At 46.9% G+C, this 21,184-nt stretch overlaps 1 long non-coding RNA gene across 1 annotated transcript; it reads left to right on the top strand.

The window, feature by feature from the left end:
- Nucleotides 1-5,592: 5,592 nt before the first annotated feature.
- Nucleotides 5,593-14,805, top strand: LOC121134039. Its single transcript, XR_005871048.1, has 5 exons — nucleotides 5,593-5,737; nucleotides 7,337-7,547; nucleotides 10,533-10,631; nucleotides 12,262-12,354; nucleotides 13,961-14,805. It is a non-coding gene; the product is annotated as an uncharacterized LOC121134039 (long non-coding RNA).
- The last annotated feature ends 6,379 nt before the right edge of the window (nucleotides 14,806-21,184 follow it).

Below are 21,184 nucleotides of genomic sequence, written 5' to 3'. Positions count from 1 at the left end.
CGAGGTGCTATACGCAGCATATGGCCTGCCTGGCCCTCTGATTGATTGCTGGCAGTGCTGCCATCTTGGTTTTGAACTGGATTTCTCCTTCCTTATCTCTAGTGGTCATTATACTTATAGGCAGCCCTGCTTTGCCTAACTTGGTCAAATCAGAGAAGCAGCTAGCACGCTCAACCCGAAGGCATCACCAGAGATATGTCCTCCAGGGCCCCCAACCTTGTATGGTGAATTTTGCACAGACTTGCTTAATGCAAAACCATCTACTTATGCGAAATTTTATTACTTCTTATTTATTGACTTATATTGTGTATGTGTCACAGCATTCATGTGGAAGCCAGAGGACAGCTTGCAGGAGTCAGGGCTTTCCTTTCATCACGTGGGTCCTAGGAATTGAACTCAGGTCGTCAGCCTTGGTTGCAGTCACCTTACCTGCTGAGCCATCCCACTGGACTTCAAGATTCTATAGTACTGTCTTATGTTCGTCAGGGAGCCAGATGCCAGCGCAAGAAGTGCATGCGATGAACCAAGACACAGTGCCACCAGGAAGAGGCTCATTCAGTCTGTGGTTTTCCCTAATGCATGAAGTCATAACCCAGAGCCCCGCCAACAACTGCATGCTAAGAATCAATCCTATATGTAGGAATTATGATCACAGTGAGGATTGTCCCTCATGCTCCTGTTATTAATTCTTGTCTAGGAAAGATGTGGGCTCACAGAGTCGGGGTTTGGAATATCTTTAAGGTTGAGTTTGTGGGTACAGAAGTACAAATTAGGGAAGGCTGTCCAAAAACCACGAGATGAGACTTCTAATTATCCATGCCACCAGTGGCATCTTAGATAAGATACTGAGAAGATGAACACACAAGGTGCCATTTATCTCGACTGGGGCTGTGTTTTCAGCCTGCTCTTTCCCATCGTATTTTCTGTAGTCGATGTTGCTACTATCTGTCATGGTCGTTAAGAGTGGTTTTCTAGACCATTACCCATGCTGCAAAGTTGCAGGGCTGTGGGGATCGGTAACATTGGTTAGGTGCATAATTTTCAAATATTTCAGTGAGGCTCCGGGTTCAGCAGGGGAGGCTTGGGGAGAAGGGGAAAGCAGTAGGAGCATGGGTTACAATCCATCCCCATCACATAGGTTGCAGAATTGAGTCCCAGGGTGGGGATAACTGCCAGGCTGTTATTTTCATAGTTTGCACTGGGACCCTTGTTTTCCAGTTCATAGATAAAGTGCATGTCTACAGTTTCAAAATGCAACAAAGACTGTGAAAGTGAAGACCAATTTCAAAAGCTTAGCAGCAGGATGCAGGATGCACAGAGCTACTTGGATTTTTGTTTTTGCAACATTGCAGTGTCAAATCCAGGACCTTAAATGAATAAATACTCCACTACTGAGCTAGAGCTCCAGCTGGAACCTATAGGTTAAAAAGGTTTGGTTCAAGAATTGCACCTAAGATTTTTTAATAATAAAACTTTATTTTTATTATTAGTTACACGTATATGTGCATTTCTGTGTGTGGGTATGTCCACATGTGCAATCTGTATGCCCATATTGGATATGTATGTGTGGCATGACTGTGATGCATGTTTATGTGTGATGCGTGTTTTTGGACTGTGTGAATATGTGACAGTGTGTGTGTGTGTGTGTGTGTGTGTGTGTGTGTTTACATGGTGCATGTATACATAGTGTCTGTGTGAATGTGATATCTTGGCTTGAAGATGACAGGATACACTTATGTTTGTATATGTGTGTTCATCATAGACATTGTGTATATGCTTGTGCAACTGCGTGTGATGTGGGGGTCCTGATGTGGGTGGGAGGGTGTCTGACAGGAATAAAAAGACAGAAAGACACATTTGAAGTCATTGTGACTTAGAGAGGGGATGGATTAGAGAGGGAAATTAAGATCTTATTTTCACAAAGCAGACCCATGACATCATTGCTTCCATTAAATCTTCAAACCATCCAAGGATGTTTGATTGAACATCCCCATGTTGCCGATGTGGAATATGGGACTTGAAGCTTCCTACCTAATGTGACACAACCAGAAAGCAGCAGAGTTGACAACATGTTGCTTGTGCCAACCCAAGAGGTCAATCTTTCCAGCCAACATCATAGAAAAAAAAACTAGGAAAGAAGGTAAAGATGGTGGCACCTGGCAAATAGGATATTCAGGACCTGGTCCCCTAGGCTGGTTGCAAAGTCTATGTAGCAGCCCTCCGGGGTGGATCGCTTGGTTCTCCTCATCTTCTCTACAGACCAGTGGAAGACCCCAGCACAGACAAAGTTCAAAGGCACGATGTCCACATTTTCCAGCCAAAGATTGCAAAGACCCTTAAATCCTTGTGTCCCGGTTTGGCTGTGGCATGGCTGCAGAAGGATGAATGCGGTGCTTGGCTCCTTCCTAGTGGGATGGTGCCACTTGTCACTTGAGGACAGAGGTCTTTGTGTTTGTCACTCTGAATGGTGGCTCTGACCTTGCTTGATCATTTCCCATATCCCACCTACTCATGGAGCCGTTGCTTCTTTTGTGGCTTGGTTTTATAATGTGAAGCCATAAGGATGAACTATGCAATCTCTAAATTCACTTCGACGTCTACAAGTTCAAGTCTGTGTCCTATAACGTGAAGCATCACCTGAAACAAAGGAAACTTCCAAACGGACTCTGACGTGTAATGACAGCAAACTGGGTGAACTTCCAATACCATCCATGACCTCTAACACCCATGTCCTTAAGGAACGTGATAGGGAGAGTTTCAAAAGATCCCCTCTGCAGTGCTGTCCTGTCTTAGAGGACTGAGGTGATCTGACATGTGAATATGTTTCAGAGGCTAGTTTGGAAGAAAGATAGAGAGAGGGGGAGGAAGGGAGGAAAAGAGGAAGGAGAGGAGAGGAAGAGGCAGAGGGGGAGGAAGAAGGGGAAGAGGGAAGAGTAGAGGGAGAAGGAGAGAGAGAGGGGGGGGGGAGAGAAGCCAAATAGGCACCTCTGGATGTGTGAACATTGACTGATTAAACATACGATTGGATGGATGGGTGGATGAAGAAGTCATCTCTGGCTGGGAGATGCTTCCATTTCCACATGGTCCTCAACAAAGACATAGCCTCTGCTAAATGGGATGAGCACAGTAGGTGGTACATGAACCTGAAGTTGCTCTGGAATCAAATTCTGCCATCTCCCGACGCACCTGCAGGCGCCAAAGGATTTGATCAGTTTGAGTAACCTTCAACTTTCAGATTCCCTATGATATTTTCTGTGAGAATGCAAAGAGGCAACGTGGGTGAGGGACACCGCTCTGCAGTGCAAGCTGGGAGAAATCCGACCTTAGGAAAAGAACACTTGCCTAGAGATGATATGGCAAAATCCCAGTACTCTGGGTTGGGAGAGATGGGGTCTTTGACATGATTAAGTCACAAGGGAGGACTTCATGAAGGAGGCCTGATGGGGTTCACTTGTGCTTTCCCCAAAAGAGGGACATCTATGGAGCAAGAAGAAGACATTGTCTAGACCTGGACTCGGCCATCCTGATCCTGGCCTCCCTAGCTCTCAGAAGCACAGGGATACATTCCTGGGACGTATACATCACCAGTTACAGCTGGTTGTCCTCATAGTCCAAGCCTGACTAAAACAGACTTCTTCACCTACTGCCGGACCACTAACTGGTTAGCTTGATTAAAAACTTAACCATGAATGAGGGCAGCCCATTCATTTTTTGTTCAAAATAGCATACACTCTTGCTTTAATCCTGTCTGTCTCTTTCAATTTTTTAATCCGCACCGTTTATTTGGGGCGGATGCACTTCCTAAACCCAGGCAGTCTTCCTTCCCATCTCTGCCTGCTCAACCGTGATTCTTACCTTCCTCAGGCTTTCACTTAGAGGTTGCTCCTTTCTTAAGGTCCCTTCCTTCTTCCAGAGTCTGGAGATTTTCACCCCTCTCCTCCTCTTCCTCATCCCCCCTTCCTCTCCCTCATCCCTTCCTCCTCTCCCTCATCCCCTCCTCCTCTCCCTCATCCCTTCCTCCTCTCCTTCATCCCCTCCTCCTCTTCCTCTGCCTTCTGCTTATTCATTGTGCAGTCTTCACCTGCACACACACGTATGCCACAGTGTGCATGCCACATGCGTATCAGGAATTGAGTCTCTCCTCCCACCACGTAGGTTCAGGGGTTTGAATTCAAGTTGTCAGGTTTGACAGCCAGCCCTTTACCTGCTGGGACATCTCACAGGCCACTGATCTCACCCCTCTGACCTCTTGCCCCCTTCCCGCACCCTCCTCAGAGCACATCAATTCAGTGTCTCATTACTTGTCGTATGCCTTGCTTAGTGACCCTCAAGATCTAGAAAAAAGAGCTTGGGTGTCTTTTGCTAGTGGATTCCCATGATCAGCTCAGTTTTGGGACCCATGGTCTACAAATATCTGCTAATTAAATGACAGATGTGAAGAGGGACAGAAATTCTCAAAAGATCTGAAGGGCCAATTCCAACGTGATGGCTACAGATCGGGAGATGTCCTATTGACCTGTTGCTGGCCTCCATCCTCTCTGTGGTGGTCCTTCTAGAACCTTGATGCTAAGCCGAGTGGAGAAGGCCCCTCCCTGATTCATACAAAGCATGCTTTCCCAGCTTTAACTCCTTGTCTGGGGTCTTAGATCCATGTTCCAGTCTGAGGCCCTGTCTGCATTTGGAGTCAGGGTGGGGAGGGCGGGGGCTGTCTGCACCTTCTGAGGAGACAGAACAAGGGAGCATGACCACTCACCCTGGCCCCAACCCTGAGCGTCATTGATGTTGGCTGAGGATCAAAGCTGCCGTTCCATTTTTAACCTCCGCCAGGCCCCACCTCACCCTGAGCATGTGTTCTCAACATTTCATTGTGTGCCAGGGGGATAAACAAAACCCACCCCCTGAGTGTAGGAAGGATGCCTTCGGGGGAGCTCTGAACTCAGCTAAGGCAGATAAGTGGTTATTTTTCCCCCACCGAGGGCCCCCTGTTGCTGCGGGTTTCCTGAGCTTGCATGACACCACAGTAAGGCAGGTGGGCAGTTCTATCTTTGTGCAGAGCAAATCTACACACGGTGACCCTCAGCCAAAAAGGAAGATAAAAATTGGGCATGGAAGTGGGGACGAGGAGATGGGGGAGCCTGTTTGGCTGGCCTTTAGTCCCATCTCTTCCAAGTGTTAGCATCCTCGTCTGTGGTGCTGGGCGATATTGATGGAAGGCTGTTTTGTTTTTGGATGATTGTTTATCAAGGTTAAAATAAGTATAAATGTGGACTCTTAGGACATTTAGACAATTAAACAAGGGCCAGGGAAGGAAGGCGGGGTGTAGTACAAAGCAGAAGTCTGTAAATATTTCTCAGAGGAAGGAAGGGAAAGAAAACTCCCCGAGACCCACTGCTGGTGATATTTTGATAAATAAGATTCTAAATATGTATGCATAATTTAAACTGTATACGAAGGATCCTAGCATAGGAGAGACGTCATATGCAGAATGAGTCCAGTTCTGTAATTACAATGTGTACACACAGCACACTCCCCCTGTGAGCACGTGCACTGCGTCCAGTCTCTACCAAACTCCTCCGTGCTAAAGCTTTTAGGGTAGGTAAGAGCTGTGGGCTGGGTACTGATCAGCTATCAAAAGGTTGGGAGAGAAGTTTGGGTCCTCAAGCCATCAACTTACTAAGTCCTGCCCCAGCCCAGCCTTGACTACAACTTCCCCCAGGGAACATCGCTGCATGCCAAGGTACCTTATTACTCTCACTTCCTAAGTGTGGAAATCAAGGCTCAGGGAGGTTAAGCAACTTGCCTGAGGCCAGACAGCTGGCAAGTGACTCAACACTCTCACTTAAGTGGGGCTGCTTCCTCTGCAAGGGCACCCTGGGCTTCCACTAGTCTAGCCTCAGGCATTAGGAACATCTTCCTTGATGAGAGATAGCTGAACTTCCCTAAATACCCATTGACACTATGTGGTGTGTCATTGTTACAGAAGTGTCAGGGGAGGTGAATAGATAGCACTGAAGGGTCACTGTCTTGGTCTGCCATTGTCATTCTTTACCTGGTCAACCGTGATTGTTATCTTCCAGGACTTATTTAGGTCCTTTGACATTTCTTGAAGAAGCTTCTCTCTTCCAGTAAGCCTGGTGATTACCCCCCTCCTCCCCCTCCCCTTCCTGCCCATTCTTCCCTCCTCTCCATCCTCCTCCCTCTCCTCCTCTCCTCTCCCTCCTCCCCTCTTCCTCCTCCTCCCCCTCCTCTTTCTCTGCCTCTCCTTCCTTCTTTTCATTCTTTTTTAGTAGAATGGCCTGTCACCAGATAGTTTCTCCATCTTGAGGTTTTCTGTTTTGTTGTTTGCTGTGTATGTGTGTGTACATTTTGTGTATGTACATATGTGTGCCAGTGTATATTTGTGCATGTGCATAGGAGTGTGCAGTCCCACATGCATGCGTACACATGTGTATGTAGACGACAGAGGTTTACAGAAGGCATTTTCTTCAGTGGTCTCCTACCTTAGTTTTTAGTTTCTGAGGCAGGGTCTCCCACGGAACCTAGAGCTCACCAGTTTCACTAGACTGGCTGGTTAGCAAGTGCTGTGGGTCTGACTGGTCTCCATCTTCCCTGTGCTAGGTTTATAGGCATGCATATGGCCAGCCATGCCCAGCCCTTCACATGGTCCTGGGTATCAAACTCAGGTCCTCATGTTTGCAGAGCAAGTCCTTGACCGGCTAAGTCATCTTACCAGCTCTCAGGATTTCTACGTATAGTCTTAATTCTTGTCATGGCTGGAGTAACCTCTCATCAAGGCTGTAACAACTCTAGGAAGTGTATGTACGTGAACTCTGCCTCCCAAACTCCCAGATTTTAGATTAGTAGATGTTTTTACCTAGGTGTTTCCAAGAGCTTTGAAACATGAGCCCCATTTAGTTCTAAGTCCTGAGTAACCACATGACAAAGATGATGCAATCAGAGCCCTGCCATGTAACATCTGGATGCAAGCAATCTTGAAGACACAGAGGGATGGCCAGCTTGCAGGGTTTAAATGAACATTTTGGGTGGGTGGTTGTACCAATAGACATGAAGTTCAATACCATGGTTGTGTAATGAATCAGTGGTCACATTCAGACACATTAAAGGCATCCCAGATTCTGTCTTGTTACTGCTAATTGTCTACTAAGGGTTTTAATAACCACATCCAAAAATGTAGAGCTCTTCTATCCCTCTATGGTTTTAGCTGTTCTCTGGCCTCTGTGCGGCCCAGAAAAATAGCGTCTGGAGGATAATCCTGGAAAACAACCAAAAACAACAGAAAAGTGTGACAAACTAAGACACATGTGGTCTGCCCTAGGATGTCCCATGGCTCCCGGGGTGAAAGAACCAGGATTGTATGCTTGCTGTAAGATGGATCCAACACAAGGACAACAATTGCTTCCTCGAGACTGGAGGACTCAGAGAGTGCCCTGAAGTTGAGGAATGAACCCTCTGTGTCAGCGGCTGGCTTTGGACAAGCCTTCTTTCCCCAAGCCTCAGTTTCTCCTGATTGAACTGCTTCTTTCTCAGTAAGTGCCCTCTCCACTCTCGTGTGTGTGTGTGTGTGTGTGTGTGTGTGTGTGTGTGTGTATAATCCACTTAGTTTAATTTGAGTTTCCTGTCTGGGTATGGACATGAGGTTATTTTCTGGAGAATGGGCAATTTATCAGCAGATACAGCACTGAAGAAAAGTGATACCCCCTCCCTCAACAACCCTACCTGGCAATCAATAGTCTCTCGGGGAGGGGGTGGGGGGCAGATAGGCCCACCCCTACCCACAATGCAATGTTGATAGACCCAATCATTTCTTAAAATTGATTTTCATCTCAGGGGTTGAATTCAGAACCTTGCTACCCGCCAGGCTTCCTCAGGTGTGCATATGTATGTGAAGCCTAACAAAGGTGTGAGAGACACCAAATAGGCCAACCAATGGCCCCTTCTCATCTCAGCAATCTTGGAGTGATTTAAGGGCCAGGTATTTAGGTTCCCCGTTCTTTGTTGGAAGAGACACATTCCTTTTGCTGGGGTCTTCTCTTTACGTGGTTCATTGATAATGTGGTTCCCTCATAATTTCTTCCAGCCTCCCTGGCTTTGCCCAGAACACAGTGAGCATCTCAAAGGGAAGCAGAAAAGCCTGGCTGTTCCCACCCTGAGGATGTTTATGAGCCTGAGCAAAACAGCCTCCAGGGCTCAGTTTTCCCATCTGTGCAAATGGGTTGGCTGACAAGATTCCTAAACTCATTGCAGTCCTTCCCTCATCTATGAAACTTGTGCTGGGGGACTCTATAGGCGCCAAGTTTTCAACCCCATGAAGAAACAAACTCGGCCCCACTTCCATACACAACAACATAGAGTATTCTTTTCAGTCTCCCCATTCCAGGATGCCTCTGTTGCCAGGCACCATGGTGCAGACCTACCAGGCCAGCACTCAGGAAGCTGAGGCATGAGGACTGAAGGTTCAAGGCCAGCCTGGGCTACATAGTCAGACCTCTGCTTCAAAACTAACCCCATTTTACTTTGGAGAGAAATTGGGGCACATGGAGACTGTCAGAATTATTTGCTAGTAAACACAGGAGCTATGACAGCAAGCCCAGATTACAAAGCAGCTTTTTTATGTAAAATGGGCTAGGCCATGCATTGTCTAGAGAAATCCAGCAGGTGCAGACTCCAGCCCTTAATTCCCCTCTCCTAAGAAGTGTCACCAGACAAAATAAACAGAACTTGGAATGGTTGACTGTGGGCCTGGCCCGGCCATCTCACACGTCCGGTCTGTGGCGTCGCACCTGGCAGCTGCTCCCGACACTAAAGGGATCCGAGGACATTAGCAGTGGGATTTTTTTTATTTTAATCTATATAATTATAGAAATGGATTGTTTAGACGGAACCCAGCCATAACACAGAATAATGGTGACAGGTTGAGAGAGATTTTGCCAGGCCCAGAAAGGCCCGATTTCACGAGGACTTTGGCGATTCTGCTCCCCCCTCGTCCCCCAGCATTTAACACGGCGTGGAGATTTATGGAGCCGTGGGAATGAAGTAGGCTCTCCAGATTCTTGGCTTCTATAGACAACTCCCCAAGAATGCATACTGAATTTGCTTAGCAGCTCCGTAGGGCACAAAGATGGAAAAGGAAACGGCACAATGTGCAGGATTCTTGTTCTCTGTGTCATTGAGGACCTCTGCTATTCTACCACCGGAGTCTCAGCTTACCAGTTTGTGTAATGGGTTGGTGGAAGTGTCAGTGTCTCAAACTCACTTTCAGCTCTGTGACTCTTCTCTGCCCAGCCTCTCAGGGCAGCTCCTCATTACCAAGCTTTTTGTTGCGGGTCTGGGGGACAGAGAGATGGTCAGGAATACCCTTTGTACCTTTGGTGGGAATGTGAGTTCCTGTTTTTATCACTGTGATAGAATAAACGACCTGAGGGAGGGGAGTTTATTCCAGCTCACAGTGCAGAAGAGCCTTTCTGTCACGGTGGAGGAGGCATGATGACTGGGACATGTGGAGACTGGTTACATCACTGAAGGGGTCAGGAAGCTGAGCTCAGGCAGGAACTGAAGTCCTGTCCCTTAAAGGCACCTCCCAACAACCTACCTCTCCAGCTAGGCCCCACCTCCTAAATGTTCCTCAGCTTCCCAAACAGCACCACCAACTGGGGACAGAATGTTCAAACACATGGGCCCTGAGGAGCACTTCACGTCAGTACTGATTAACTTTTGCCAATTTGACACTAACTGGAATCAGTTGGGAAAAGGGAGCCTCTGTCGAGAGAATGCCTCTATCAGATGGGCCTGTGGACAAGCCTGTGGTACATTTTCTTAATTAGTGATTGATGAGGGAGAGCCCAGCCCATTATGGGTGGAGCCATTCCTGGCCTGGTGATCTGGGTTCTATAAGAAACAGGCTGAGCAAGTCACAGGGAGCAAGCCAGTGAGCAGCTCCCTCCATGGCCTCTGCTCCAGTTCCTGCCTCTAAATTCTGTCTTAGTTTCCCCTGATGATGGGCTGTAAGATACAACATAGTCATGGTGTTCCTCATAGCAACAGAGGGTAGACTAGGGCAATATCCACCCCCCACTTCTGTTTGTTTTGCCTCTCTTCTCTCTTTTCTCTCTGTTGTATGTTGCACATACATGTGAGTGCATGTATGTATTATGTGTGCGTGGAGACCAGAGGTCTACTTTGGGAGGGTATCAATTCCCGAGGAGATCCCCACCTTGACTTTATCATCATCATCATCATCATCATCGTCATCACCATCACCATCATCTGGCCTTTTGTCTCTATTTTTTTTTTTTGCTTTGGTTTCAGACAGGATCTCTCTGGGACGAGGGCTTCTCCATTTAAATAAGGATGGCTGGCTAGTGAGCTCCTGGGATCCTCTCATCAGAGCTGGGACCTCAGGCCTGTCAGCACTCGCAGCTTTTCTTGTGAATGTTGGAGACCTGAACTCGTGGTCATGTATGAGCACTTTAGTTGATTAAGGCATCTTTCCAGTCTTGCTCTTTCTTTTAAAGCTGCCACGTGTCCTGCCACTGGGGCCCCATGTGCATAGACAACACCACGAATAGGGTGCTGGAATGGCGCAGCAGAGAGCTCCACAGCCACCACGTAACGTAAGCCCCACTTTCCCCAATACTTCATTTAACTCTGAGCTCCCATCTCCAACATTCTGCACAACTTCTCTGTGCCATCTGTCATCCCTGGGGAATGGAGCCATGGTTTCCTTCATGCAGCCACTACAGGGCTACACAGAATGGACTGAAAGTTATCTCTGCCCTTTCACCTTCCTGTATTTATTTATTTGTTTGTTTGTTTTGGGGGGGAAGTGATACCAACCTTTTTATTCCACTTAACTATTGCTGTATTAAAAATTGTCTAAAATTTTAGGACTTAACACAAAACATTTTATGCTAAGCCATAATGTTGCAGGTTAAGGATTTGAACACGGCTCACTTAGTTGGGTGAGTCTTCTGTTCCATGTAGCTTAACAGAGGTCAGTCAGGTCCAGTTGGGTTGGTCAAGACCAGAGGTCAGCAAGCTATATCCTTCAGGCCAATATCAGCCCAGCAACTTTTTACCAATAAAGTTTTATTGGGACACTCATTCATTTACCTACTGTTTATAGTGGCTTTAAAAGTCTAAGCCATTACCATAGAAATGATATGACTCACAAAGCCTCAACATTTACTGTCTGTCCTTTTACAGAGAAAATGATCTAACCCCTGATCTGAGAAGTCTACAGTGGTTCACATATTTCTCTGGTCCCTCCTAGGGTCTACCTGAAGCTGGTTAGATAGAATGGGCTGCCTACAGCTAGCTTTCTAGTGTCGAGAGCCTGGTGCATTTCAGTGTGGTGGTCTTTATTTCCTCTTCTCCTTGTCCTCCTCATGTTCTTTCCTCTCTTTTTCCTCCCTTTCTTCCTCCCCATCTTCTTCCTCTCATCTTCTATTTTTCTTCCTCTTTCTCCCCCTTTTTCTCTCCTTCTCTTCTTTGAAGACACAGATTCAATAAGTTGTCCAGGTGGATCTGGAACTTGTGATCCTCCTGTCTCAACTTCCTGAATTCTGAGATTGTAGGTAGGTATGCCCCTCCGTGACAAGCTTACTTGAGCTTTGTCAAACTCAAGATTCATGGGAAGAGCTTTCCAGGAGGGGCTGAGGATAGGGCTCAGTCTGCAGATCCTGCTCGATGTTCAAGGAGTCCTAGCTTCCATCTCTAGCATAGCATAAGTTAGCATGAAGGAGGCGAGACGGGAGGATCATAACTTCAAGGTCATCCTTTACTCCATAGTGGGAAAGTGAGTCTGAGGCCAGCCTGGGCTACATGAGACTCTCCCTCAAAAACAAAATTCCTGAGGAAAACAAATAGAATTGCCTTTCTTAGTGCGGTTAAGAGAAAAGATCTTTTATCTACGACACCACATGGTGACCAAACCTTTCTGAAGCAGTTGAATGTCTTCCAGCTCGGCTAATGATAATGTCCCCAGAAGTCTTTCTGTGATGCCCTTTGGGGGTCAGAATTCATTCAGGTGCCCTGTCCCACCCTCTTCCTGAGTTCTGTGCTCAGCCAGGGTTCCAGAAGGCAGCATTGAACAGCAAAACACAGCACCCCACCCCGGGAGGCTCACAGTCCAGTTAATGTAAATTCAAGACACTTGTACATGGGGTTGAAATGGCAGGAGGATGAAGGTGTGTCCCTGACTACCCTTTCACCTGAATTTGTCTTTATATTATTATTTTTCAGGCCATCCCTTTTCCTGAAAGAGACAGGATGATTCCAGCTAATAAAAGGTTCCAGACAATCAGGAATTAGGCTAAGCATCTCTTCCTACTGTCTGTGAGTAGAGGTGTTTGGTCCCTCAAGGACTGTACAATTTCTGTCCATTTCATTCTTACTGGCAATTGTGTCTAGTGAGTTCTAAGCCCCTGAGGTGACTCCAGGCTCCCATTTTGCTCCTTTTCTAAGACTTTGCCATTGCATTGGTTCAGCACACCCTGCGGCATTGCCATGGCTGACAGTAAAAGTCATTTTGGGAATCTGGACTAAGGAACCCCATCAGCGCTCTGTAGCTGTCTGTGTCACAGCCTCTGCCACCGAAGGCTCTCCCTGTTCCCCAGGCCCACAGGTATTTCTGGTCCTGAGCAGCTGGCCTGCTGGGAGCTGACATATTCCCACTTCACATCCTAATGGTTCAGTGCCTGTGGGAAGGACAGGGGGTTCTATAGTCTTTTCTCACACCTATCACATTCCATCAACTCGCTCTCTCCCTGGATGTTTAGACCTTGGTTATCAATGGTTTCATTGTACGGGTAAACTCTTGAATTTTCTAATTATCCCTCTCTGCTCACCTCCCTTTTATCCCTTTACTCTGAGAGAAGGGAGGAGGCACCCCCCCCACCGTGTATGTGTGTGTGTGTGTGTGTGTGTGTGTGTGTGTGTGTAGGTAGATAGTTAATGCCAGAGTTCACACATTTGCAAGAGGGTCCACTGACAGCAAGTTATGTATTACCTCTAAAGGGTACCTCTTGCCTTTTCTTTGTTCTGTTCCATTACTGTCTTTGAGTGTAAACAATCCTTTATAGAGCAGCTGGAGAGATGGTGCAGAGGTGAGGAGGGCATGATGCTCTCCAGAGGATGAGAATTAAGTTCCCAGTACTGTGTGGGTGTCTCACAACCACCTGTAGCTCCAGCTTGAAGGGAAACACCTTCTTCTGGCTTCTCTGAGTGCCTGCACCCATGTGCCTAGACTCACACGCATGTACAGAAATACACATAACTTGCTAAAAAAGAATATTTAATATAGTGCTTGTTCTTGGCAAAATTTAGAGATGGAACACTGTTGCTGGCCACAGGTATGGCACTGTGCGCTGGCCCTTGGGACCGAAACTTCCTGTCCTGTGACCATCACCTCCCCATCTCCCCCTCACACCATCTCAGCCAGCTGCCCTTGGGCACCCTGTTTCGTGACTGTTACGTTAGATCCCCCACTTTTTGCACTTAGCCACGTATCTCCCGGGCCCATCCATGTTGTCCAGACAGAAGACGTCCTATAAGACTGTCAACAACAGGTTGTTGCCTGTTCACCTATTGGCATGGATCCAGGTTGCTTTCGTGTTCCGGCTATCGGGAGGGCTGCTGTGATGGACAGAAGTGCAGATAACCTTTCCGCATCCTGACTTCAGCGCTTTGTGTTCCGTAGCTGGAACGGGACTGCACGGTTGTACGGCGCTTCTGTCTTGGTGCCGTGGAAGGCGGTCCTGTTTCCCTTCCCTGTCTCCTTCTCCCATCCTCCTCCTCCCACCCTCCTCTTCCACTCCTCTCTCTTCCTTCCCCCTTCCTTTTCTGCCCCCTGCTCTTCTTCTCCTCCCTCCCCCTCCCTTCCTCACTTTACTTCCTGTCATGGGTCTTGGCTTCCTTCCTGAAGACCTTTGCTCTGTTTCAGTTCTGGTAAATGCAGCAAAACTCACACAAGTGGACTGAAGAGGCCCCGCAATTGCAATCAAGAAGCGCTTCACAGATGTCCTCTACTTGCAAGAAGCACCAGAATCAAAACAGATAACAACTCTTGGCCAGGATTTCTCAAGACTTGGAAGGTATCCACGCTCCTGAAGAATCCGAATGGAGCAGCTCCATCATTCCCAACCACAAGCATAGCCCCTGCCACAGCTTCTGCCTGGCCTGGGGATTCTCTCTGGATTCGCAGCATACATTCATCTGAGGGTGGGAAGTGAGGACATCTCTACTCACAGCACTTGACCGCAGAGGTTTTGAGAGGTATAAATGATTAGCAGGGTTGGTTACAAACAACTGTGGATCACCAGCTTCATTTGGAGTGGCCTGACATGGCATGGGAAGTGCTGACTTGAGCAACCCTGACCTCCATTTTGGAAGCATTGCATTACATGGGGCATGTATGTGGGGAAAGCCCACAATTTCAGTCTCACTTGGGACTTACAGTTTTGTCCCTACCCCTGAATTTTTCTTGCTTACCACCTTGTTGGTTCTCACAACATGGGGTTGTGATCAGTGCCCTGCTAAAGGAGGAAAACCCACGTCCAAGGACATAATGTCTTAAAGTCTTGCAAAACAAGAACACAGAACGCCCTTCCTATAGAGTCCTAGTCATCAGTTTGCTGATGTAGAGCTCTCCTCAGACTGTGGCTGCATTGCAACGACCACCTTGTCATGTGACAAGTCTGAGAGGCCTTGTAAAGCCAGCAGCCATAGCCTGGCAGTAGTGTAACTTCATGCCCTTGAACTTGCTTAAATTAAAAAAAAACAATACTACTATTATTTTGTGTATATTCACGAGGATATTCATGTGTCCCTGTATATGTGGCAGTCAGAAGACAGCCTTCGGGAGTCAATTATCTCCTTCTACTTTTTGTTCCAGGTATTGAACTCAGGTCTTTAGTTTTGGTAGCAGTCACTTTTACCTGCTGTCATCACAACAACCCTTGGGTAATTAATCCCTTTCTCTGATCCTCAGTTCTACAGTGCTAGAGATGGAACCCAACCCTTTGTGCATGGTAGGCAAACAGTCTACACACTGAGCCGCATTTCCCCAACCCAGTGGTGTTTGTTTGTCTGCTTGTTCCCTGCCTGGGCACAGAACCCAGGGCCTCACACATGCTAGGCAAGCCCTCTACCAAAGACCTACATTCTCGTCTTAAGGGATCCAGTTCTCAGCTCCAGGATTAAAAACAACAAAAACAAAAACCTGAACTCAAACACAGAAAACCTTCAGTTCCCAAAACATGCTAATAATGAAACTCGGTGTGAGATTTTGGAACACTGCCTACTTGGTTTTATAAAGAATAACACAGACGAGCTGAGGGCTAAAAAAAATATGCTTTCCCGTGTGTGAAAAATTCTAACGTAATTGGCTTGATGTACCTGGCTGTAGTAAAGAGTCTAAAGCCTGGACCCAGTGTCTTGTGAAGCCAATGAGGAGTTGCTTAATGGCATACTCCTTCCATGATGGTTTCCACACACACACACCAGGAAACACTCCCGCAGACATCAAACAGTTGCTCCTAAAACACAGGATGGAAAAAAAAAAGTGCACGGCACCATTCCCTGTTTCAGCCACAACAAACAGCAGTTTATAAGAGGCCGCAGCAGATCCAAGAGACACAGCCACATTCTTGAGTGTCTAAGACCGGTTGACAATCAGCAGGGGGACCACAATAAACACCAGCCACAGACGTGGCAGAGCAGCTACAAACCCACACCACATGGCGAGCAGTCCTTGTCAACTGGCCAGCAGACTACCACTGTCCCTTTGACGTCACACAGCAATGGCCGAGGCTGGCAAGCATGGAGGCTTCTCACTCAGGTGAGAAGGCCTTTGTTCCGTGCCAGTCACAAACCTCATCATTATTCCTCTAGGACACCTAAAACACTATATCAAACCAAGTTCTACCACACACTATATCCAAGAGACAGGTCATGGTGACCTTGCTCTGTCGGTGGAGGAGATGACTGGAAGTCTGGATTGGTGACTTGAATTAGAAACTTGACACAACTCAGAATCACCTGAGAAGAGTGTCTCAGAGTCTCTATTTCAGGTTGTTGGGGGGGTCGTCTTGATTAAATTAACTGGTGTGGGATCTGGAGTTTTTTTTTAATATTTTTTTAATTTTATTTTTTACATTCCAATCCCAGTTCTCCCTCCCTCCCCTCCTCCTCCTTCCCCTCCCCCCTCCTCCCCTCTGCTCCACAGAGAGGGCAAGGCCTCCTCTAGGAAGTCTACTAAGTCTGTCCCATCTTCTAGTTGAGGCAGGACCAAGGCACCTCCCCACCCCCCCACACCCCTGTGTCTGGGCTGGGCAAGGTATCTCTCCATATAGAATGGGCTCCACTAAGTCAGTTTGTGCATTAGAGTTAGATCTTAGACCCACTGCCAGTGGCCTCATATATTGTCCCAGTCACACTATTGTCACCTGTATTAAGGGAGTCTAGTACCATCTTAGGTAGGTCCCCCATTTTCCAGAACAGAGTCAGTAATCTCTCACTAGCTTGGGTCAGCTGATTCTGTGGGTTTCCCCATCATGGAATTGACTCTTTTGTTCATATTATTGCTCCTCCCTTACTTCCGATTGTACTTCAGGAGCTTGGCCCATTGGTTAGTTGTGGATTTCTGCATCTGTTTCCATCTGTCTCTGGAAGAGGGTACTAGCTTCTCTGATGTTATGGATTGTAGGCTGGGTATCTTTTGCTTTTTGTCTGGTATTCACTCAATGAGTGAATACATACTATATTTGTCTTTCTGTTTTTTGGGTTACCTGACTCAGGATGGTTTTCTACTAGCTCTGTGAGATGGCTCAGTCTTTAAAGAATAGGCTCACAACCAAAAATATGAATTAACTGATGTGTGAAGAGTCAGCCCACTGTGGGCGGCACTATGCCCTTGGCACAGGGTCCTGAAATGCCAAGCACAAATGAGGAAGTATGCATGCATCCATGTCTCTCTGCTCTTAACTGTGCATGTGATGTAACTGACTGTCTCAAACTTTTGCTGCTGTGGAAGTGACAGGTGGCAACCTGGAAGTGTAAGCTGAGTCCTACCTACTGCCCACTGCTCTCACATGGAGATTTTTACTCACTGGCCATGCCTCTGAGGCTCTTCTCAGCTTGCTGGTCTTGACAGGCTCTTGGATTTGCAGAAGCAGGAATGGCAAGATCAGAGTGGAGGCCCTGTCTCTCTAAGGAAAGGCCTAGGAAGAACATCCCAGCTTCTTACAAAAAAAAATTACTAACGAAAGTGTAGTCTTTTAAAAATATTCATGAATTTATTTGATTTTGTGTATGTATGTGAGTTCAGTTATGCACATGCTACAGTGCACATGTGGGACCCAGAGGGCAGCTTTTGAGGGTGAGAGTTCCCACCTGTGATTTGTTGAGACTGTGTCACCTTGGCTGTTTCTGTTGCTGCCCCATGTCCTGCAAAGCATGCTGGGATTGCAGATGTACTCTACTGCACCTAGCTTTTTACATGGGTACACAGGACTTGGGGTATCAGGCTTGCATGGCAAGCAGTTTGGCCCAGTGAGCCGTCTCTCAGTCTTAGGGTCCTCTTAGATCTAACAAGGCCGAAGGAATTAGGTTTTTAGCCTGAAAAAATGATGAACTTTCAAGTTGAGACACTAACAAGAAAGAGAAGAGATGATGGGGGGGGGCACCCAGCATCCTGAAGTCCCAACACAATCCAATTCTCACACAATGTGAGACCCAAGAATGGGCAATAGTGGACATTGCTGACCTGACTGGGCACTGGGCACTGTGGCAAACACTGCTTCTATTATTTCATGGTCCTCATAATAATTCTTTGCCCAGGTGTGGTAGTGTACACCTGTAATCCCAGCACTTACTGAGGTAAGAGGATTTCAAATTTATAGTCAGTCTGGGTTACATAGCAAGACTCTCTGTCTAAAACAAAACAAAACAAAACAAAAAAACAGAGAAACTAATACACCAACCAACTGATGGACCAACCAACCCAACTGACAGACAAACTGACCCACTCTTTGAATTTAATATTCTCATTTTACACAGGAGGAAACAGAGCCTCGGACACAGGAAGTCATTTACTCAAGAATAAACAGAAAAGTGTAGAAAAAGATTGAGTTTTGTAAACTAAAATGCTTTCTACCTGAACAACTCTCTCTCTCTCTCTCTCTCCCTCTGTCTCTCTTATACACACACACACACACACACACACACACACACACACACACACACACACACACACCACACACAGAGAGAGAGAGAGAGACAGAGACAGGGACAGAGAGAGAGGGGGGGAGAGGGAGAGAGAAGGAGGGGAGTTTTTAATTAAGAACCCCCCTGCTGGTCCCCGCACCCCCAGGACTTTCATGAATTACTCTCATGTCTCCCATGTCCCGTCTTTCCCTTTTCTTCCAGGTAAGATTTGGAAAATCCAGTTAAACAATTTGTAATGTTCTCTTCATCCTCACGGGACAACTTCCTAAGGAACCAGAGAGAGGAAGCCACAAGATAAACTCCAGAGTCAGGCACTCTGCCTGACTCTCAGATTGCATCTCTGTCTCTAGGTTTTGACAATGAGCCTTGTCAGCAGGACGGACTGTGGTTCTTAGAGAGCATGTAATTACAGCGCTTGGTACGCTTGGTACGTGAGGGGTGTCCTCCACTTTCGAGTCTCTAAGCACACAACGAGCTCTCATTTTTAATGTCGGCAGTTTTTCCTCTCCAGCCCAACCATACTTCTTTCTGAAATCTACCCCCTTGAACTTCTGGAAATGTACAGGGCCTGATTTTGTGACCTTCTTAGTTCATCTGAGAAATTGCTAGAAGTCACTTTCTCCAGGGAGAGTTTCTTTCTAAGTCATTGAGACACTTGCCCACTGGAAGATGGCTCAGTGGGTAAATTACTGGCCATACAAGCTTGAGGACCTGAGTTCAATTTCCAGCACCCACATGAAAATGGGGGTCTAGGGGGTCCACGCTTGCAAACTCTGGACTGGGAAGGCAGAGTCAGGAGGGACCCTGGGGCTCATTAACTAGGCAACTACTCTCCTTAGGAAGTTCCAGTCTCATGGAGACACTGCCTCAAACAGACAAACAAAAAAAGGGGTGATGTACCCTGAGGAGTCCCGGAAGATGACCTCGTTACCCTCTCTTGACTATGGCTTTACTGAATGAGCCTCTGATTTCCTGATCATGAGGTGTCTTACAACCATCTGCAACTCCAGTTCCTGGGGATCTGAAGCCCTGTTCTGACCTCCAAGGGTACTGCATGCATGAGGTATGTGGACAGGTAAAATACAAAATAATCTAAACAACTGTTTTCTGCAAGAAATTTAGGACAACTTGGTGGAAATTCACAATACATAGCCTGCAATTAAAGGCTCTGAGTAGGTCTGAAAATTTAAAAAAAAGTGCAAGCAAACTCACTTACAACCACCCCCCCACACATACTTTTTTCATGGTGTATGTGTTAACACCTTGTGGATTGAAGCATCCTTCCCAGCTTAGGCTTGAAAACTATCCTTTACCTGTGAGTTCCAGTACTTTGTCGGCCCTGCAAACTTTTCCATATGTCAGAATTAGGTCTCAGAGACATGAAGTAGCCTGTACACAGAAACCTAAACTCCAGAGTTGCATAGCTGGAATTTGAGCCCATGCCTGGATGGATCGAAATCATATATCTATAATACATATAATATGTGATCTCCAAGGTAGGATGAATTACTCGGGATTCACTTCAATTACTTGATAAAAATAATTCGCAATTAACCCTCCACTGACTGTCAGTGAGGAGCTTGAAGACAATTTGTCCTCAGCCCCAGCCGTCTGCTTTGCATTATCCATTTCAGAAACTCTCTGAAGGACTGAGAAGGGCAGGAAACTTCCACCCAGACTGTCTGAATCATCAAAAAAAAAAAAAAAAAAAACAAACCCAAAACCAAAAACTCCCGAGCTGATGGCATCTGAATGAATGAAACTTTACAGGGCTGGCCCCGGGGGGAGCTGATGGGAGCTGTCAGTTTTCCTGTGGAGAGACTCTGCTCCAAGTGTGCCAGCACACAAACAGTCAACAAGGTTTCAGGTGACTTTCACAGCATTTGTGGGGAAAGGAGTCATCAGACTCTCTGCTGGGGAATCTGACAAAATCCCAAGCTGGGAGTATGAGACCAGTGATGGGGTGACTGAGAGAAAAATTATATATGCATGCATGCATACATCCATCTCTAGTGCTCTGTTTACCCACCAGTGTTACGATTTTATAGCCAGGAAGGGTAAGCCATGAACATGAACTTGAACTTGTAGAGTTCGCGGACCCCAGGAGCCCACTCAGCTCCCCAGACTCCAACATGCTTAGGGGTCAGGGGGCAAAGAAAACGTGATTTTTCTAACTAAACAAATCACTTCTCGGAAGGCTGTTCTTGCTAGGGTCTTTCCCATAAGGGCCTCTCAGAACATCCTGCCTCCTGGCTCCCTGACTATCTTCTCCTTCTGCATTTGGCAGATGAGGCACCGGCAAGACCTTGAATGCTAGGTTTAAGCTCTTCTCTTTCTTCTGCAGGGTGCAGTCTGGTGATGAAAGAGCAGGCCCTGGAATGAGAAGTGCATGCTTGGGGTATGGTGGGGAGACGTGAAGGAAGGGCTCCTGACCCCAGTTTCCACCTGTGCCATGTCTGGCCTCCTTCCAAGCCCACTCTGGAATCCTAAGCAGGAATTCCTTGGTGGGTCCATCTTCCCACACAAGGAAGTGTCTCTTGCTTTTTCTGGGACCTGAGGTCAGTAAGGAGATCATGGCTCCTTCTCAGGACAGCTTTGAAGTTTGGTAGTATCCATTTGGTCATTCAGCATGTTCTAACTATATACAACTATATATCTGGTGCTCTCCTAAGTCCCAGGGATGCCAGGAGCATAAAACAAAACCTCTGTTTTGTCTTCCTCCTCCTCCTCCTCCTCCTCCTCCTTTCTCCTCCCCCTCCTCTGTTTTCTTCTTCTTCATCTTCCCTCTTCCCTCTTCTGTCCTCTTCCACCCTTCCCTCCTCTCTTTTCTTCCTTCTCCCTCCTTCTCTTTCTTCTCCCCCTCCTCTGTTTTCTTCTTCTTCATCTTCCCTCTTCCCTCTTCTGTCCTCTTCCACCCTTCCCTCCTCTCTTTTCTTCCTTC

This window comes from Mesocricetus auratus, unplaced genomic scaffold (genome assembly GCF_017639785.1).
Source record: "Mesocricetus auratus isolate SY011 unplaced genomic scaffold, BCM_Maur_2.0 Super-Scaffold_100025, whole genome shotgun sequence".
Lineage (NCBI taxonomy): Eukaryota > Metazoa > Chordata > Mammalia > Rodentia > Cricetidae > Mesocricetus > Mesocricetus auratus.
This window is presented reverse-complemented; position numbering and strand designations above follow the sequence as displayed.